Source organism: Puntigrus tetrazona, chromosome 16 (assembly GCF_018831695.1).
Source record: "Puntigrus tetrazona isolate hp1 chromosome 16, ASM1883169v1, whole genome shotgun sequence".
Taxonomy (NCBI): Eukaryota; Metazoa; Chordata; class Actinopteri; order Cypriniformes; family Cyprinidae; genus Puntigrus; species Puntigrus tetrazona.
This window is the reverse complement of record NC_056714.1, coordinates 11,020,002-11,036,390: the sequence shown is the minus strand read 5'-3', so window position 1 is coordinate 11,036,390 and position 16,389 is coordinate 11,020,002. Positions and strand designations below refer to the sequence as shown.

The 16,389-nt window shown below is 39.1% G+C and overlaps 1 pseudogene; it reads left to right on the top strand.

Annotated features, from left to right (window-relative positions):
- LOC122360816 overlaps window positions 1–16,389 on the top strand; it is an 81,491-nt pseudogene that overhangs the window by 24,207 nt on the left and 40,895 nt on the right.

Sequence of the window (16,389 nt, the reverse complement as noted above, 5' to 3'; positions counted from 1 at the left end):
ATGGGCAAAGTAATCAGCCATAAGATGCCAAATGTTAACCATTGATCACAATGATTGATGGAAGCCACAGCATTATGCTTTTGTGTATTTGTATCTGTTACATTTCTCATTTGTTCTTCATATTTTATTTGGGGAACACATAGGAGAACACATATGGATTGTCCTTGATGGGCCAGTTGATGCTATATGGATTGAAAACCTAAACTCTGTCCTGGATGATAACCGCACACTGACATTGGCCAATGGTGATCGCATTCCCATGGCCCCCAATTGCAAGATTGTGTTTGAACCACACAACATCGATAACGCCTCCCCAGCCACAGTGTCCCGTAATGGGATGGTGTTTATGAGCTCTTCTGTCCTTAACTGGAGCCCTATTTTGGAGGTGGGTGATGGGGAACAAGTTCATAGCATTATTACATATAGTGTATAGTATATATTTTGACATGATGTACTTATTGTGTACATGCACATTTTTACAATCTACTTATATTTGAAAATACTGTCCTATAATTTGCAACATTTGCAAATCCTTTCTGTAGTCACATTACACCTTGCTTCCACCATAGCAAGCCTGGCTCTAGCCTGATCCATACCCTGCCTTAATAGCAGCAAAAGTGTTTTGCAATTTAACATGAACACAATAGATACATTGCCCCTGACAATTCAATATTTTGTTATTAAGTACGTAGTGTTTAAAGAGATATAATATAAAGTGGAACTGAAAATTCATTATTCAGGTTTTTTCCTCTTGGCATGGAACAAAATTAAGATTTTTAGCATAATAAGTTATAATAAGTGAATGTAAAACACTAAAAATAGGAAAAGGTAAAAAATTAAAAATAATATAAAATATTATAAAATGGCCTTCTGAACCATTGTCATAATATACCTATAGCTTTGTACAAGCAACAGAACAACTCTGACACAAAATTGGCCAAAAGACATCACAATGAACATTGTAGTGAAGGTTTAAAGTATCCTATTAATAATAAAGGAATAATGAGCTACAAAAATTTTTTTATTTAATAAATGGAATCATGGAAATGTTTTAAACTAAACAAGTGTCAGCAGCTGATGACAGAATTTTAATTTATTGGAGAACAATGCTATTCTGTTCGTTGTTTGACCTAAAATTGTAATTCTTTCATCATTTATTCACCCTCATGTCAATCCAAAGCCATGAAGCCTTCGGGTTTCATCATATGATTCAGTAAAGCTTCTTTCAGAACTTATATTAAATCGCTGGATTGTAATGTATTTTGAAGCATCAAAGATTTAGGGGAAATGGACTTTCAGTGGATAGACAAAAATCTACAAATATGTCCCTGCACATTTGCATCATAAAAGTGAAGAAAGACATCTGCAGAACCCTGAATGTATAAAGCAGTGGTTCTGCTATAGTTATTCCTTATACTCCACTCTGAATTACTGGAGTCTAAAATCCCCAAGGCATTTTTCTCTGTCTTTATAAAAGACTTCAAAGCGTTCAACTGTTCAATGGATGAAGAGTAAATGAGGGAGAGCCAGAAAAAGAAGGACAAACTATTTTCGAGCTCTAAAGAATACTTCATTTAATTTCAGTGTGCAGATGTCTATCTCTCACTAAGTGTGTGTCCTTCCTAACAGGTTTTTCATTCGTGTGTGTGTGTGTTTTTTTAGGGCTGGCTGAAGAAACGTTCCCCTCAGGAAGGGGTGGTCCTGAGGGAGCTCTTCTCCTCTTCTTTTCCTGAGCTCTATCGGTTCAGTGTCCAATCTTTGCAGTATAAAATGGACATGCTGGAGGCCTTCATCATCATGCAGTGCATAAATATGCTGCAAGGACTCATTCAGCCCAAGGTTGTGATTCAACAGCCGTAGTCCTCATTAACCCAGATTTTACAACAATGAAAGACTGCCTACTAACTTGTCAATCAAAAATAAGTGATTTAAACTTCAGCTTCTGTGATTAAAGAACAGAGCTGTTGTCCCGTGATTTATTGCATACAGTATATGCCAAATAGCAGACTGCAGTTATGACCAGTTACTGACCAATTTTAATCAGCACATGACGTTTTGATATTCAACCCATGCGGATTTTCCCTTATCTGAAAGTCATGAATATGATTAGGGTGAATTGTTCCCAAGAAATGTCACACAGTGTCCATTGCAGTGCCATTCTTAAAGCATTTAGTTAGAGATACATATTATATTATATTATATTATACAGCCCTATTGTCACCACATTACCATTCTGTGAGAATTCTAGCCCAATTATACATTGTACCCATTGACTCTATAAAGAAGTACCTGTAACCTTTATTTCTTATTATCTCTCTTTTTTTGGTTTGGATATGTTTGATAAAGCATAATATGAGTTCTCTTTTTTTATTGTGAAAAATATATATATTCAGACAGACATTTGATGATGTCTTTGATGATGTAACCCATCAGGAGCAGGGAGGGGAGCTGTCTCGTGAACACATGGAGCGTTTGTACGTCTTTGCTCTGATGTGGAGTGTGGGAGCCCTATTGGAACTGGATGATCGAATGAAATTAGAGAGATGGCTCCGTCACCATGACAACATTCGCCTGGACCTTCCCAGCATCCCTCCCCACAACGAGGACACTATGTTCGACTATTATGTCACTAATGATGGTATCAAACACACTTACACACCTCCTTCTCTCCGATGTTATAATTGCTTTATTTTTGCACTCATCAATCAATACATTTACCTTTGTCAATTATGATTCTGTTTACTATAGCTCTTCCATTTATCTAAAGTTATTAGGTCAATTATTAACTAATCAATATAGAAATTTCTGACTTCATCGATCTGATAAAGCAGAAACAGTTTATAGATTTTCCAATTGGTAAATGACAAGGAAAGTTGGTTTAGTAATACTAATTGACAGCCTTTCTTCTGAACAGGAAAATGCTAAGACATTACTGCATCTGTCAGTACAATTCAAGCAGCAGGCTACAGAATTTCTCTGACATTTTTGTATAGAGAGGCAAATTTGGACTTGTGGAGAAGAGTAAATCTGAAGTCTGTCGTCTCAAGACAGTATAGTTTAAAATTGATTCTGTGTTTGTTGGTTGGTTTTGATGGGCCACAATGTTAAGTATATTTCGGGTTGACTTGTTGTTTTCGGCTGAAGCATGTAACAAAATCACAAGGTCATTTCCAAATTTTGTCAGCAAAATATTGTACACTTTGCAATTCAAATAGACCCCTAATTGGCAGCATTCATGTCTAAGCAAGATAAAGTTTCCCAGCCCTTGCATTTTCATGCCAAAAACTCTTGTGAGTCAGAACCAGGGCTAATAACCCTATTTAATTATAGAACACATTGGCTTTTCTTTCTGGAATTTTAATGAAGGTGCTTGCATGATGCTTTATTCAGAGTGCTTACAATGGAAATTTAGCTATTGTGTATTTTGCAGGCCACTGGGTTCACTGGAATACCAGAGTGGAAGAGTATATTTACCCACCTGACTCCACACCGGAGTATGGATCCATACTGGTGCCAAATGTAGACAATGTCCGCACTGACTTTCTCATCCAGACCATTGCAAAGCAGGGCAAGGTATGATCCATTTAAATTCTCTGTGATTTCTCGTACCGCATCGTGTATACTTGCTGCAACTTGTTTTGAGGGATTACATCATTTTACTAAAGTATGAATAAAGTATGATTCATAAATTAATCATCACTTAATTTGTTTGCTGTGGGACAGCTGCACACCATAAACCTATAGTCATCCACTGTTTTCTGCATTTTATTCCAAGTCTTCCGAATAAATGAGGAAAAGGTCCATAATATATTCATCATGAATGGATAATTATCCTCATCTGCTATTGCATTCAATATTGCTTTTGTTTAACATTCAAAATTGGGTGCATCAAGCAATTTACTACACAGATTTGCAGCAGTGATGCGAATCTCTCATCGAGAGAGAGAGAGAGAAAGTGAAAAATACACTACATGCCGAATTTGAGTTACAGCAAGTTTTATCTTGAGAGATGCAAGAACTTTAATTAACTCATGCAAAGTGAGTCTTTGCTGTCAGAGCACAAACACATTCATAATTTTGTTTATATTGATAATGCTTTTTGTAACGTCTCGCATTTCACATTTATCTGTCTGTTGCATATTTCATATTTTCAAGAAATTGTGACAACCTGTGTGTTATGGTATGAACAATTGGGAAGATGTAGTATGATAAAAGTGTTAATTCAATTACTTTGTATGTTAAAATATGTTCTCAAGACTAGCAATATTTTAAATACTGCATCTTTGTTACGTAGTTCCCAAACACCTGTTAGCGACGGCTCTGACATATGAACAAGCATCATTTTGGTGGACTAGGGTTATCTGTTTTTGAATATTGGACTGCAATTGTAGATCATATTATAAAAGCCTCTGGATCTTAGTTTTCATCAATGTCACCCTGTAGTGCTGCATTATCGATTCCTTTGAGTGAGGCTCGTTTAAATGGACAGCTACTTTGTTTGTCATCAAGACTTTTCCTGTGCTGCCAGCACTATGATTAGCTGTACACAAGGACAGATGGTCACCCTCTCTGGAGTCTACTCATGTTTTCCTTATGTGTTTCAGGCTGTGCTTTTGATAGGAGAGCAGGGCACTGCCAAAACCGTCATCATCAAAGGCTACTTGTCTAAATATGACCCAGAGTCCCACACCGCCAAGAGTCTCAACTTCTCTTCTGCCACCACACCTTTTATGTTTCAGGTACATAAAGACAATGTTTTTGCCCCAAACATGTTCAGTATTTTGCTGTCTTTAATCAGCAGGTATTTGGGTAAAAGTTTTTATGAAGGCTGCACATGCAAAAAATGCTGGGTTAAATACAGCCCAGCCCAGGAACAATTTCCACATAAATTTATTGTGATTTTTATCTCTAATAAGTTACTTAAGCAGCAGTTCAGCTTACACCCATGAAAAAACCCAATGGTAACTTATAGTTAAAGTGTTATAAGTTGACTGTTTTTTATTAAATTGTATAATAGTTACAGGAAATTCCAGTTGAATCATTGTTCACAGTATAATAAAGCTATTTCTGAAGGATCATATGACACTTACTAGGTTATTGGAAGCTAGGGCTAAGGGCTATTTTTAAAATATATTAAAATAAAAAAATAATAAATTGTATATTTACACTTATTTGGGATTGTATATATGTAATATTTACTGTATGTTGATTAAATTATATGTAAATTCACAGTATTACATTGTATTTACAGGTTTCATAGAAAGTGCCATCTTTTGGGAAAGTGTAACATCTAGAAACAAGACCTGAAAGCATAGCATTCCCCAGGCTCAGATATTAAGGGTTATTCAGCGTGGCTAATGGTTCCTTAACATTCGTTGCTTCAACATTGACTATTGCGTTATTGATCCAAATCTCATCTGTGCTTCCTAATTTATGAGCTGCCTTTGGATGTATTTGTGGGTAATCTGCATGCATATGATTGTTTTCGTGTCTGGGACTTTTTAGCGTTCTGTGGAAAGTTATGTAGATAAACGAATGGGAACCACTTACGGACCTCCGGCAGGGAAGAAAATGTCCATCTTTGTTGATGACATCAATATGCCTGTGATCAATGAGTGGGGCGACCAGGTAAGAAATTGCAAACGATAAAGCTGCGTAAGCAGATGCATTTAACTGCAGGATGTAACAGCCGCTATTTGTATGTTGTTGTTTTTTTATTTCCAAGAAGCACAGGTGAATGCACAGAAATACACAATAAAGGGCTATATAAATGTCTCATTCATTCATTAAACAGATTCAAGATGAACACCTGCATAATTTACGTTGTTGTGTACATATTCTCTTAGGCATGTCTGCAGTCATTTATCAAATTTTGATATAATAGATTGTGATTATAAATCATAATTCCTTGGTGCTAAAACATCTGCTCTCTGTGAACTTTATTTGCAAAGTTGAAACTGAGAAACATATTCACAGATTCCATTTACTTTCTTCACAGGTCACTAACGAGATAGTTCGGCAGCTGATGGAGCAAAACGGTTTCTTTAACCTGGAGAAACCAGGAGAGTTCACCAACATTGTGGATATACAATTCCTGGCGGCTATGATCCACCCTGGAGGGGGACGAAATGACATCCCCCAGAGACTGAAGAGACAGTTTTCTATTTTCAACTGTTCTCTTCCTTCCAATGCATCGATAGACAAGATATTTGGTTAGTATCACTGTCAAAAAATGAAAGATCTGAAGGTCAATCTGAGGAAAGATTTTTCAACCCCTACGGCACATAAAATGTAACATTTTATTCGAAATATGACATTTCTGCTCCTTGTGGTTGTGTCATTGTTTCTTTCTAATCTTTTCTATAGTTCTATAGTTCTGTAACTATAGAACTGTAGGATATGCATAAAGTATATTTTAAAATGTAAAAATGATACCATTGTTTGGAAAATTTTCACAGATGGTTTGATGGCATATATTCAACAAATTATCTGTTTGGACTATCATTGTAATATACTGTAAAAACAAAAGAAGTATGTGCAACATGCTTCTCGGCCTGGCTCAGAGAAATATGATTTATCACATCTCATTTAATTCGGTCAAGGTTGTCAACAGCTTTGCTTAAGCAGAACCGATTTTGTAATTGCATATTGATTCTGACTATGTGTTGCTGTTAGTGGTTCTCTCTCTGCCTGAAGGTCTGAATCTTTATATTGACTTCTCAAATGATATTTCATGGTAGCATACAGGTTAGTCTGTAAATGTGATATATGTGTAATATTGTCATTTATGTCATTATTGTCATTCTTATTCAGCTCAGTATTCTATCATTCATAAAGGCCACATTCACTCATCCTGTCCTTCGCTTATGTGAATTTCCTGTCCGCTAAGCGCAGTCCTTTCTTTTTTCGCTTTCATATGTCGTATTTATCTTTTTCTGCTCCAGGCGTGATAGGTTCTGGTCATTACTGTTACCATCGGGGTTTTCAGAAGAAGTACGCAACACAGTGGTCAGGCTTGTTTCACTGACCCGAAGACTATGGCAATTGACAAAGGTCAAAATGCTGCCCACTCCTGCCAACTTCCACTACATTTTTAACCTGCGTGACCTCTCCCGCATCTGGCAGGGAATGCTCAGCGTGACTGCAGAGGTCATCAGCTCGTCAGATGTGAGTGGAACTGTTTTTCTGCTCTTATTCAGACACTACAATCTGAAGAATTTGAATGAAATTACATAATTACAGTTATTACACAATATTAAACTATATAACACACATCTACAATAGAAATTCTAAAGAATCGAATTACTATACCTGCCATTCACCCTTGCATGGTTTTTGATTGTGATTCATCTTAATAACACTGATTCCTTAAAAGATTCCCCCACTAAAATGATTCTACTTTCAGTATTCGTTCTCATCACTCTCAGATGTTTAGTATGAATATGGTTACTAACAACATACATATATATGTTCAGATGAACTGTTAATGAAATAAAATGTTAATGTAAACATAGAATTTTGGTTCCAGGACTTTTTAAATTTTTATTTTTTTAATAATTTACCGGTCCAGGTATTACTGCGGCTGTGGAAACATGAATGCAAGCGTGTGATTGCGGACCGGTTTACTGCCCCAGAGGATGTGGCCTGGTTTGACTACACACTGGCCAAACTGGTGGAAGAAGAGCTTGGAGAAGAAGAACGAATGGTGGTGGATCTTGGGGGGGATTCATACTTTGTAGATTTTCTCAGAGATGCACCTGAGGCCACAGGTAATAATCAGAAACAAATCCAAAATATAAATAGAATAAAAAATACAGATATACAAATTAAATATATTTGTTCAGTAGCATTTTTGTTTCTTTGTGTAACGATACAGAGGCGGAAGCCGGAGTAGATTCCATATGCGGAGTTTTAATGGAGACAGCAAACAAATCCAAACGTAATCCAAACTCAACGTCAAATAATCAGGCAAAGGTTCAAACACAATAATCAGTCCAATCCGAGTCGTCAAGGCAAGGGTAATCCAAAAACGATAGTCAGGAAAAAACAGGCAATAGGTCAAAACACGATAGAAACAGACAGATAAAGAAACGCTTGGTATGCAGTGATGAGCTGGCAATACTTCGCACCAGGCTGTTGTTTGGGCCTGGTTAAAATGGCCGCCAAAAGGGAAGTGGGCGTGGAGAAAGCAGAGGAAGAGCTGACAGTCAGAACTCTGGGGAAGGCTCCCTCTGCTGGTGTGGCGTTACAGCACCCCCCCCTCTAGGAGCACCTCCTGGTGCTCTACGTGGTCGTCCCCGTGGTCGTGGTGCAGGACGGTCAGGTCTGGCTCTATGAAATTCCTCGATTAAGGAGGGGTCCAGAATGTCCGAAGCAGGTATCCATGATCTCTCCTCAGGTCCGTAGCCCTCCCAGTCCACCAAATATTGGAGCTGACCCCCTCGTCTTCTGGAGTCCAGGAGCACATTGACAATGTACGCCGGTGATCCATCTACATCCAGCGGTGGTGGTGGTTCCTCCGGCTCAGCATTGGGGTCAGCATCCGAGTGGACAGGTTTGAGGAGCGACACGTGAAAGGAAGGAGAGATACGGTAGTTGGCAGGGAGCTCTAACTGGTATGTGACCTCATTGATTTGTCGAATGATCTTGAAAGGACCAACATACCTTGGGCTGAGCTTCCTGCTCGGCAGATGTAACTTGAGGTCCCTCGTGGAGAGCCAGACCCTTTGTCCTGGTAGATAAGGAGGATGTGGGCGACGTCGTCGATTTGCTTGCAACTCTTGAGTGCCAATTGCACGTTGCAGGCGGACATGAGCATTGTCCCACACCCTCTCACTGCGCTGAATCCAGTCATTAACGGCGGGTACAGAAGATGGTTCTCCGGACCACGGGAACAAGGGGGGTTGGTAGCCAAGCACACACTGAAACGGGGTTAGTCCTGTGGATGAGTGAGTCAATGAATTTTGAGCATATTCAGTCCAGGAAGGAATTCTGTCCAACGGTGTTGCTCTCGACTGCAGTATGTTCTCAGATATCTCCCAATCTCTTGATTTAGTCTCTCTACCTGCCCGTTAGACTGTGGGTGAAAACCAGATGTTAAACTGACATTTATGTCTAGTAATTTACAAAAGGCTCTCCAAACCTGAGACGTGAATTGGGTTCCTCGGTCTGAGACGATGTCCTCGGGTATTCCATAGTTTCTAAACACATGATGAAACATGGCTTGGGCTGTTTCCATGGCTGTGGGTAGACCCTTGAGTGGAACTAGACGGCATGCTTTGGAGAATCGGTCAATAATCACCAGGATGGTGGTGAATCCATCAGATGGTGGGAGGTTGGTAACAAAGTCTACGGACAGGTGAGACCATGGTCTTTGTGGAATGGGGAGAGGTTTCAGTAGGCCAGCTGGAAGGTCTCTGGGGGTCTTGGCTTGAGCACACACTGGACAAGCTTTTACATAATTTGTGATGTCTCGCGTCATAAAGGGCCACCAGAATGAGTTCTGTGTTAGCTTGATGGATCGAGATATTCCTGGATGGCCTGAGCTCAAAGATGTGTGAACCCACTGCATCACTCTCCTTCTTAGTGTTTGTGGAACATATTGTTTGTTGGGAGGACAATTAGTTGGCGACGGTTCGTGTTGGGTAGCTTGTTGGATTTCATCCATTATATCCCAGTTGATGGGTGCGATGATTACGGCTGGGTTCAGGATGGGTTCTGAGGTATGTGTCTGATGAGGGGGATCATGTCTCCGTGACAACGCGTCTGCTTTGCTGTTCTTGCTTCCTGGACGGTAAGTGACAGTGAACTGAAATCTTGAAAAGAAAAGTGACCATCGTGCTTGACGTGGGTTGAGTCTCTTAGCAGCTTTGACATATTCAAGGTTTTTATGGTCAGTGATTACTTGAAAGGGATGTAGTGCCCCTTCTAGCCAATGCCTCCACTCTTCAATGGCTGCTTTCATAGAGAGAAGTTCCTTATTGCCGACATCGTAGTTTCTTTCTGCTGTGGAAAGCTTTCTAGAAAAGAAAGCACAGGGATACAATTTTGCAGGTTGACCATGACGCTGTGAGAGCACCGCACCAATGCCACAATCAGAGGCGTCCACTTCCAGGATGAATGGAAGGTCGGGATTTGGATGTCTCAGGATTGGGGCTGTAGTAAAAGTGGTTTTCAGGTTATTGAAGGCGGTGTCTGCTTGTTCGGTCCAATGTAACCTTGAGGGTTTACCTTTGAGTAGGGAGGTCAGAGGGGCGGCTATCAAACTGTAATTTCTGATGAACCGGCGGTAGAAATTAGCAAATCCTAGGAACCGTTGTAGTTCTTTGACTGTGGAGGGCCTGGGCCATTCAGTGACAGCAGTGATTTTTGCATTGTCCATTTCCACGCCGTGATGACTTATATTGTATCCTAGAAAGGATGTCTGGAATACATGAAACTCACATTTCTCTGCCTTGATGTACAAGTTATGTTCTAGAAAACGGGAAAGGACAATCCTCACATGATCCACATGTTCATCCTCAGATCTGGAGTAGATCAGAATATCATCAATGTAAGCGATTACAAACTTGTGAAGAATATCCCTGAAGATCTCGTTGATGAAGGACTGAAATACTGCTGGAGCGTTGGCAAGTCCATACGGCATCACCTGGTACTCATAGTGCCCTGAGTGGTGAGAAATGCAGTTTTCCATTCATCTCCTTCCTTGATTCTGATGAGGTTGTAGGCACTTCTGAGATCGAGTTTGGTGTAAATCTTGGCTTCGCGAAGTTGTTCCAATGCAGCTGGGACCAGTGGTAATGGATAACGGAATTTAACAGTGACATGGTTGAGACCTCGGTAGTCGATACATGGTCGTAATCCTCCATCTTTTTTCTCAACAAAAAAAAACCCAGCTGCAGCGGGAGAAGTGGATGGACGAATAAATCCAGAGTTCAAAGCCTCGTTGATATACTCTTCCATAGCTTGGGACTCCTGACGAGACAGGGAATAAATCTTACTTTTGGGTGGCATAGCGTTGGGCAGGAGATCAATGGCACAATCCCAGGGCCGATGTGGTGGCAATTGAGTGGCCTTAGTTTTACTAAAAACTTCCCGCAGGTCATTATAGCATTGTGGAATCGTGGGAGTCTGTGAGCTGAGGGGACTTTCCACACTAGTAGCGAGACATGGCAATGATGGGCAGTTGTGAAGACAGTGATTTCGGCAGAACTGAGACCAGTGTGTGAGTTCCCCATTGAACCAAGAAAAACTTGGGTCATGAGTGGAAAGCCATGGGTATCCGAGGATGATTTCATACTTGGGTGAGTCAATTACATACAGGGAAATGAGTTCTTGATGAAACAATCCAGTTTGTAGACGGATGGGCGATGTCTGTCTGGTGATACCCCTTTTATGGGTTTATTTTCCACAGTGGTAATTCCAATGGCTGGCAAACATGGTATGGTGGAGATATGGTGTTGATGAATGAGATCCTGGTTAATGAGATTAAGTGCTGCTCCAGAGTCAATTAGTGCTGTTAGCAGAATAGGACCATTGTCAGTAGTTATCTGGACTGGTACAGTAACAGCCTTGAATATTTGTAAGGAGAAACCATTACAACTCACCCGGGTTGAATCAGCTGCCTTCTTCCGGGCCTTGTGTGGACACTGGTGATTGCGATGGCCTTGTTCTCCACAGTAGAAACAGAGATTCAGTTCTCGGCGCCGATTTCTCTCAGTCTCAGATAGGCTGGTAGCTCCAATTTGCATAGGTTCAGAGCCAGACTGTTCAGGTGTACGGCTGGACACAGGTGCAAAATGGGGTAATGAAAGGCGTGTGGTTCTCCGTCTTGGTGCACTCCGTTGCAAGTTATCCAACTTAATGGCGGTATTGACATACTCCGTGAAAGACAAATCCTCTCCTCTGCAGGCCATCTCAGTTTGCAATTCCGGATTGAGACTTTGTTTAAAAACGGCTTTGAGTGAGACATCATTCCACCCACTTTGTGCTGCTAAGGTGCGAAACTCAATGGCATAGTCTGCTGCTGTGCGATTTCCCTGAGTTAAATGCAGAATCCGTGTTGATACATCCTGGCCCCCTGCAGGATATTCAAACACTTCACGAATTTGGTTCATAAAATATTTGGCAGAAGTACGCAGATTCACGTCTGTCTCCCAAACGGCCGCAGCCCAATCAATTGCTCTGCCGGACAATAGTGACATGATCAGTGAACATTTATCTGCTTCGGAATGATTAGTCATACTTTCCAGGTAGGTGCGAGTTTGGCGAATAAACCCTTTGCATTGCTCAGCAGAACCATCAAATTTTTCTGGCAGTGCCAGTCTTACCGTAGAAAGTTGCGTGGGTGGAAGCGAACGGATATAATGAAGCAGATGAGTGTTTGCTGCTTGCACTTGAGCCAGCTGTTCCTGATAATTCTTCATAAGTTCACTCTGGTAAGTGAACGCGGCCTGTAGTTGTGAAACCTCCGCTGGATTCGGTGAAGGCGAAGTATTCTGTAACGATACAGAGGCGGAAGCGGAGTAGATTCCATATGCGGAGTTTTAATGGAGACAGCAAACAAATCCAAACGTAATCCAAACTCAACGTCAAATAATCAGGCAAAGGTTCAAACACAATAATCAGTCCAATCCGAGTCGTCAAGGCAAGGGGTAATCCAAAAAACGATAGTCAGGAAAAAACAGGCAATAGGTCAAAAACACGATAGAAACAGACAGATAAAGAAACGCTTGGTATGCAGTGATGAGCTGGCAATACTTCGCACCAGGCTGTTGTTTGGGCCTGGTTAAAATGGCCGCCAAAAGGGAAGTGGGCGTGGAGAAAGCAGAGGAAGAGCTGACAGTCAGAACTCTGGGGAAGGCTCCCTCTGCTGGTGTGGCGTTACACTTTGCTGTTATATGTGCTGACCTCAGTACAACATACAAAATAAGGACACACCCAGATATTATCTGTATTAATTTGACTTATAAAAGAAACATTGCTGTTGACTGGCAGCTTCTTTTCTGAACTGAAATGAAATATCTATGACTGACATATTATTTTGTTACATACAGGTGAAGAGCCAGAGGAAACTGATTTCGACATGCCAAAAGTATATGAGCCCATTAAATCCTTTGATAGTCTAATGGAGAGGTTGAACTTGTTTTTGAGTCATTATAACGAGAGCATTAGAGGAGCAGGCATGGATATGGTCTTCTTCAGGGATGCCATGATTCATCTAGTTAAGGTACTTGTTTCTTGTATCTCTGTATTGACAGCATGTTATCGTCTCCGCTGAATGCTGGTCAGTTCTGCACTTGTGTCATGTTTTCAAGGTGCTAAAAAAGATTCCTATAATTCATCTTTCTACTGAAAAGAATAACCTTGCTATAAGATATTAGCATCCTTCTAGCATGAAAGAGGAAAAAAAATGTAATGCTCACAAGAAATTTAGATGATTCCAGCTTACCTTCCATGCTGATTAAAGGACCCACACATGTCCTACTTTAGAGAAGACTACAAATAAGTGCCCTGAGTATCTTTATGTAAAGTGTGTGTATAAGCGTTTTGCATGGTAATGAGGTGGCATCTGTCTCTTTCTCTTTTCTCTCTTGCACACTCTTTCCCCAGATTTCTCGGATCATCAGAACCCTAGGGGAAATGCCCTACTGGTCGGTGTAGGGGGATCTGGAAAACAGAGTCTGACAAGACTAGCATCTTTCATCGCCGGATACAAGACTTTCCAGATTACACTCACCCGGTGAGTCACCTTCACATACTCAATCATTTATAGTCTATTTATTCAAATTCACTTTTACCCTCAAAGGGAGACAGAAAAAATTTCATCTGCCTCCTGTTGTTTGAGTAGTAGATCTACATCATATGTCTAGACAATCTTTACAATGCAACTCTTTTTATTACACAGTAATAACTTAGTTCATAACATAGTTATAGCACGGTAATAAACATGCGTCACTGTTAAGGCAACGTTTTTGTATTTTTTTCCCCCTTTTACCAAAAGCCAATAATGGACACTTTGATGCTTTTAACAGTCATTAGCATCGTAAAATTCGCAACATTTTTTTTACATTTCTAGCACTATTCTTTGTATTATATTACCTTTGCATCAAACTGCCAAAAAAATACTAGTCAACTAGTCAACACGAGGGCATTTCTAATATAGTGTCTATGCAAGGGATAGTAAATTTAACATCATTCTCTTTTCTCACTGCCATTACCAGTTATTTTCTGTTTTTTCCTCTTATAGAAAGTCATGAAAACAGTATTGTAGAGTTTTTCTTTTGCTATTTGTAATGCAAAATATATACCTCTGGTACTCTCCCATTTACTGCTCTTTAAGTTAACCCAACTATGACGACTTCCACTGCTGAGAAAAGGGTCCATTACAAAAACAAATATATTAGTTTATTTAATCAATACTAATACTACTGATTGAACAAATGTATGTTATTGGTTTCTTTTTTTCAAGTGATTCATGTATAATCGACACTAGCTTGAATCAAGATTGCAACATTTCTCGACCTTTCACCTTACCGTTGATGTTTTGAATGAAATATAAATAAAAAGCATTTTTTCTGGTGTAATGCAGTTTAGTTGTGCTCCAGTAGATGGTATCTGTGTATAAGAGTGTTTTTGGCCTTCACTTTCCAATTCAGCTCTGCTGACTATCAAGAGGAAAGAACCTATATCCAATCGACTGTGCTGTCTGACTCAGACAATGAGACTGGACATTTTCAATTCAAACCCGTCTTCAAATTCAATTGATAATTCAGTGGTAAAATTGGCGCGTGTGGGAATATTCAGTAATCATTAAAATCGGTTGAAATACAGGGAGCCATCTGTCAAGTGATTCTTTTTTCATATTGGCTTATTTCTGACTCTGTTCGGAGGAAATCGTTTTTCCAATCATGTGGAATGGAATATTTTTGCCTGTGGCCACCTGTAATTCCACAGCACTTTTCTTTGTTTGCCATTGTAATGGTAGTAGCAGGCCTTTGGCAGTTTAACTCATATTTGGAGAGTGTTTTTCTTTGCCACTTATATTTGAAAATGATATGACTGAATCTGTTGTTGATCTCAGAATGGATGTGAGAGTCCCCAGAGAAAACAGACGGATTTTAAAATTGTTGCCTACAAAACACAAGCTGCTCACAATTCTCTGCATCTAGGAAGTCTTTTTACACTCAATACCATCTTTGTTTGTACAGTGTTGTAAAAAGGCAGCATGTCAGTTCTGGTCACTTTCTCGCTATACACAAAACACTTACTGTAAAAAAAATTAAAAAATAAATAACTTGCAGGAATTGAAAGGGCATTGACAGTAATTTTAATGCTGCTTTTAAGCCACTTGTGATCTGTTTATCTTTTCATTTTTCCAGGGTCATCCTTACAGAGATTTTCTGATACATTTAAATTCATGTTGTATCTACAGCATGATAGTCAAATAAATGTTTAGTTTACAGATCTACTTTTTCTAACAGTTTGACAATAAACTGTTAACATGGATGCTTTATGGCAACACTGTGAATGTATAAACTGTGCAATATAATAATTGTGATAATAATTGTAATAATGCCTAACATAGAGAATTTTGTTTCATATGTTCAAAAAATTAACAAAGATATAGGATCAGGAAAAGGCCATGAAGAAAAATGTGCAATTAAATCTAAATTGAGCGTTAACTAGGTAACTAGGTTAAATATATATATATATATATATATATATATATATATATATATATATAAAGGATACATAATTATTTATTTTGAGTATAGAATTCATTCAAAAATAAATACATTGAATAAGTTGAGAATTGAATTGAATGTAGTTCTAAGATAAATTCAAAACCTACATATGTGGTACAAATGTTTTGTCATATTTACTTGTATATAGATTGATTTAAAGTTTGTATTTTATTAATTTAATTACACATTTGAATATTGAATATTTTTATTAGTATTTTTATTTTATTTTTATTTTATTTTATTAGTCACATGATATTTAAATACATTTTTAGTAAACATTTTTTTAAATTATTATTATTATATTTATTTTAAAAATAAATGAATGAATTTGTTTATCAACCCCAGTTTGGGAAATCCTACCAGATCTTTAAAGCCTGTTGTTTTGCATGCTGTGTTTTTAGTTCCTACAACACCCTCAACCTGATGGAGGACCTGAAGGGACTGTACAGGACCGCCGGACAACAGGGCAAAGGCATCAGCTTTATTTTCACTGACAACGAGATCAAGGATGAATCCTTCCTGGAGTACATGAACAACGTCCTTTCATCAGGAGAGGTCAGACAACCATTCTGACATCATGCTTATAGAAGCACCCTTCCCCACAAGCCCCACAGCATTCATTCTGAGCCATTTCATGATGTTT